We start from the raw sequence: 5,965 nt of genomic DNA, 5'->3' as shown, positions 1-5,965 counted from the left end.
TATATATGTGCAGGTGCCAAAACTTTATAAAAAAAAAAAAATTCAAATCCAATGTTGTACGTCTCATTCGTGCGTGCAACGTGCGGCTCCAAAATAGATTGCTTGAAAATCTGCTATCTCTTCCATCAAATCCCAAAAATAAAGGTTACAATTCCTTTTGTGAAGACCAAGTCAATATTGTCTTGTGTTTATCCAAATTTCTTTTAGAAAAGATGATGGGTCCCACTCCAAAAGGCAAAAAAACAATTTGTAACAATCCTTGTGTGAATCCCTCTCATATTTCAAAATGCCAATTTTTTATTCAAAAGAATTTGACTTGATCTTTATCTTTTAAACAACAACTTTTCAATCTTCTTTTTCTTCAAACCTGAAATAAAATTTAAATAACAACAATGAAGCCTAAAATAAATAAAATTAGACTAAAGTTTAAAGTTGAGAAGTGATAAACTATACATATATTATGCAAGTCATCAAACACCCCCAAACTTAAAACTTTGTTTGTCCTCAAACAAAAAGGAAATAAAATAAAAGACCACTACAGACAAGATAAACTAGACCTCATAGAGAAGTATCATCACTCACCAAGCCATGATCTGAATTTTGATTTCATCACTAGTATCTTACTCTTTTAACATCAAAGATAACAGGAAAAACAATCAAAAATTTAGCAATTTGTTAAGCAAGAGTTAAACATTTACTTCAACCTAAAGCTAAGTCCTTGAGTGTGTGTGTGTGATATAGTCAATTTAACTCCAAACCACCTGCAAATTCAGATAAAAGTAGAACAACTAAAATCAGAAGGATTCTTTCAAAACTTAACCCCATAAATCCAATTTTCAGAAATCCTCTCCACTAATGTAGTCAACACCAAAACCAGAGATCAAAAGGTCTTTAATCAGGTTGTAATGACAAGCCACAGGGTAAGGGCTAAGAAAGAAATGGATATGGAAAAACAAAGCAAACTGGGAAAATATTTGGTGGAAAGAACAATAAAAGAGATATCCACAATACCAAATACACTTTTAACAAAAACCTGAAGTAATCCGCACTCCACTTATTGAGTTTCCTTTTTTTTATCTTTTTTTTTCTTTTCTTTTTTTTAAGCATTCCTTCTCTTTCATTCAACCACCCCGATATTCGTAGCCTTCTCACACTTTCAACCGCTTCAACCTTTTTCGATTCTTGCCATTCACCCCCCCCCCCCTTTTTTTTTTAGAAGAGACCACTTTGATCAAACAGAGCAAACATAATGTGGATAATTTCCTTTGAAATAACTTTCTCTTTAAATGTGAATTTCCACCAAAATATTTTCTGAGTTTGCTAGGGTAAATTCATGGTTTTTAAGCTAGAAACGATTTATGTAGTTAAAAGAATAAACAAAGGTTCATGTAAAATAAGGCACAAGGGGGTGGGCTATGGAAATACACCATGCAATGATGGTATGATAAACAGGACAGCTGGGAAAGCCTTTTGGTTATCACAAAAAATGCCTAGATCAATTCTCTAATATTTGGTATCAACTAGTATTTCACCTCAAGGATCCAGTAATCGATTCTACAGCAAAGCGAGATTGAACTTCTCTGACCCAGTTAATTCAACTCCTTCTCTTCATAAGCAAAATGGAATAAAGAAAAAAAATGACTATGTGCTCGATTATGTTCAAGGTCAAAGATTCAAATCAAAGCACCCACAAAACTCTGCCTGACATAATAGAAATATTTGAAATTTTTTCTCAAAACCATTCTCAATCACAAATTTCAGTCATAGAGAATTCAATCATACTCAAATACATGCTTGGCAAGAGAATCCAACAACTCAAGACTTATAAAATCAGAGGAAAAAAAATGACTATAGGAGTTTACACCCCCAAGGTTAAACTAAACAGTGTCCTCATTGTAATTCAAAAGTGAGAAAGATTGAAGAAATGAAAGGAACTTCCCTGGTTTCATGGTGAATCAGCTGTTATTTGCAATTTTCAGCTCTTTATTCATGCTAAATAAACCTACATCAAAATCCAAATTATTCAAATAAATAAATAAAAAGAAAAGAATAATAAAAATATTGTGGGTTGCCTCCCATAAGCGCTTGTTTTAAAGTCTACAGCCAGATTTTTCAATCTTCATCAATTAGGATCTCCAAGAGGAATCAATGCACATTTCCTCTTCACTTGTTCTCCATAATAGTGCTTCAATCTTTGACCGTTAACTCTGAATATATTCCCAGTCTTGTCCTTCAAGTTTATTGCTCCAAAAGAGGAAACTTTGTCAATTGTATAAGGACCTGTCCATCTAGATCTTAACTTACCGGGGAAGAGTTTGATTCATGAATTCAAGAGTAGAACCTGCTGTCCTGGAGCAAACTCACTGTAGACACCCCATTTTTGACCGTCCTCAAGACTTGGACGTCACCATTGGAACACTTGGTGATTACCCTTGTTTGTGTTCGTTTGGAGTTCCCGGAGGTCTCGGCTACGCGCCTTGCCTTAAGATCTCCGAACTTGACTGTTTAGTGTCTGGTTTTGCACCAAACACTTGTGTTTTGCCTTGGAGGGGTAGGGAATGCCTTGTGAGGCATCCCCACACATCACCGGCCATGGCCAGAGGCCACCGGCTGGTGTTTTGCTGCCATCGGCAATATATATTGCCGGTCGGCATTCTTTGTTGCTGGTCGGCACCCCCTTTTGCCAAAATGGCATTTTTGGGCAGCCGATTACTGTTCATCTACTTTTGCAGATATTTTATTACAGCTATCTTGCATTTGGCTCCCCTCCATACACGTGTATGAAGGGATCTCTCTCTTTAGAAGCTTGTCTTGTAAGCTTTACAAAACAAGAAGCTCTATAAGAGGAGCCCTCCTCTCCCTTGTTTAGGTGAGAGATTTTAGACAACCATATTAGGGTTTTGAGTTCTAGGGTTAGGATTGATACACATTCTATCTCTATACCTCTCTCTTTTTACCTTTGTGTGTGTTTAAGTGTGTTTGTGTCTTACTATTGCACACAAACACATAGTGTTTCACCTTCCCTTAGCTACTGAGGTTCTAAGAGGTTGTTTTTGAGGTTTTGGAGCTGGTTTAAACCTAAAAGAGGCTGCTGGTCCACCATTGTTGAAGGGGTCTTCAAGGGTAAGAAACTAGTCCCTTTATTCCCCATTTTTGCATTGTTTTTTTACCTATCTTAGAGCTGTTTTTGTGCTTAGTGTACAACATAAAAAAGTTCTGTTTTTAGGCCCTCTAAACAGTTTGTTTAGAGTGTTTTGTGGTTTGGAGGTGTTTGACCCCTCTTAGGCCTTGAGAGGCCTCATTTTGTGCTATTTTGTGTAAGCTCCGAGACCTTGGGGTTTGGGCCTCCTCACCACTAAAATCTTGAGGGATTTCAAAGGTGAGGATGGTGCCTTGAGGTCCCAAGAAGGAGAGGGCCACCCCCTCTCCTTATTGTCCTTGAAATGGACCATTTTTGGCCTCTTGAGGGAGCATCTAGCTAAGCTTCATGTTGACCGTGCATTGGCTGTTTTTTGTGCCTATTATATCATAATATGCCTCTGTATATTGTTGGTTTTGGCACACCATGCATGCTTAGCATACCTACCTTGTAATGCCACTTTATTGCCTTAACATGCCTTAGGTTGTAAACCTTTGTTCAAGCTTGTTTTAGGTCTAGTTTTGTGAAGCTTCTATGCTTATTTTACCATGCTAGTGGTCTGTCCATAGTTGTTTGGGTCGGCCATGGCATGCATTGTATAGCCCCTTTGCATTTTTGGCTTGTTGGCCTTAAGTGTGTGAATGTATAGCATGCATCCTTGCCTTAATTTAGTGGGTTGGGACCATTTGTCATGCAATTTCAGTCCCTTTGACATGCTTGTATGCTTGCCTTGAACACCTCTTTAATGCTTTGAAAGCTTGTGTAGCATATTCCATGTTTTGGCCATTGTACATGCCTTTGAATTTGAGCCACTTAGATGCCATCTAGGGGGCCCCCTTTGCATGGTCTAGGTCTGCCTTGAACCTATTTTAAGTCCTCTTAGCCTTGTGAGGCTTGGTTGACTTGGTCATGGTTCAAGCCCCTTTGACTTGCTTCAAGTACTTGGGCCATTTATTACATGCTTAGTCTATTTTGTTTGCTTGGTTTGGCACCATCTTTACATGATTTTCAATTCTTACCTTGCATGCCATATGTCCATGATTACCCTCTTTCAAATGTGTTTGAGAGTTGTCCCATTTGTGCCTAAGTGTTGGCCCCTTTAACATGTGCATGTGTGTATATGTTTAGTCCTTTATTTTGGTCACTTTGGCCACTGTTTTGGGCCTTATTAGAGTTGCCCAAATCATGTTTAAGTCCATTATTTGTTTTCTCGCATGCTTACCTTTCATGTTTGTTTGCATGCTTGCATGTGCATCTTGCATTTTCATGTTGCATCCTTAGCTTGTATGCCTAGGTTGCATTACATTTAGCATGCATGTCTTGCTCCTTGATCTAGTGATAGGAATTGGACTTTGGTTTGTTGGTTTGCATTGCATTTGACATCAAAATGTGCACACTTGGTCCTTTGGGCCATCACGCATGGAAATACGCGATTGATGGTCCGAGAACCAAGGAGCATGTCCCTTTGAGTCATTAACATGATAAGGGACATGATTGGTGCATATATGCCTTGAATTGTATTGCCATGCTCTGCCTTGCCCTCTGTTGCTGCCAATTGCAGATTCTGCAGGAACTTTCTGCCGACCGGCAGTGCTAAGTGCCGACCGGCAATCCTCCCTCTGCCGATAGCTTCACCAATGGCCGGTGATTACATTCCACTGCCGGTGGGCATTCTACCCAGCCGATGGCATTCCCTAGTATCCAGAAAAGCAATCCTGAGGTTTTGGCAGCCTCTAGAGGAGTAAAGAAAGGAAAACAGAGGCAGCCTGTGCATGGCGGTGCACTTCCGAGCAAGACCCGAGCACGCATTGCATTGAGTTCTCCTCCCGAGGCGGTTTACTGTTTTTCCTAGCTTAGTTAGTTTATTAGCTAATTAGGCAATTTGTAATAATTAATTAGCTTGCAGGTTAATTATCTGTAATATTTATTCGGTCCCTCCGAGCGAGGGTGAATCTGTAATAAGTGTGGGTGCGTGTGTGTGTATGTCTTCCAACCCCCACTTCTTTCTTCCCTTTTATTTACCTGCTTATGATGGTAGATTAGGTCATGTTTAATTTAGCATACCTTATGCTATGCATGCGTGCATTCATGCATTTGCCTTGCATGCACCAGGCTCGGTACATCATGCAAACTGCATTCGTACTTCAAATTCCGAATTGAATACATGCGCTAACTGACTGCATTTCACATGTCATCCTTAGATTAGCCGAGCCTATTCTAGTAACATTTTGTATGCGATGCATTAGGCACTTAACATGGACTTGGATCATGCACTGATTGCTAACATGTTCTTGTTTTGGCACGGAGTACGATGTAAGTATTTTATGCTTTCGCATCTCGCATGCGTGTGAATGTTAACATGATAGCATGCATACCATGTGGCTAGATGCTTATGTGATAAACTGTTTGGATGCCTGTGGGTGAAGGTTGGATTGTTTAAGTTGGAAAAACTCGTTGAAATCCGTAGTTTAGCCTACTTGCGAGTAGCAAATTCCAAAGTACTTTTTTTTAAGACAAACGGATATGCAATGCTTATTTCCAAATTAGGAAATCTAGTCTATACTTGTTTGCCATGCGCATAACATAGTAATTCTAGGCTAATAAATGGTTTAAGAACACATAATGTTTTCAAAAATGGATATCACGGTTAGTAGAGGCCGATCTTCGGATCGGGCGAGAGGGGGTGCTTATAGCTGACCTTCCTCAATCGTACCCTAGCTCCCGAGCCGAGGCAACTCTGGTGATGACGGACATGTGTCCTTCGGCACCGAGTCAGGGTTTCCTAAATTCCCCCATAAAAAAATATTTAGGTGGCGACTCTGTATC

This window comes from Camellia sinensis, chromosome 6 (genome assembly GCF_055761805.1).
Source record: "Camellia sinensis isolate YWXY chromosome 6, ASM5576180v1, whole genome shotgun sequence".
In the NCBI taxonomy this organism is placed as follows: Eukaryota; Viridiplantae; Streptophyta; class Magnoliopsida; order Ericales; family Theaceae; genus Camellia; species Camellia sinensis.
The sequence above is the reverse complement of the archived record's forward strand: the minus strand, read 5'-3'. Positions refer to the sequence as shown.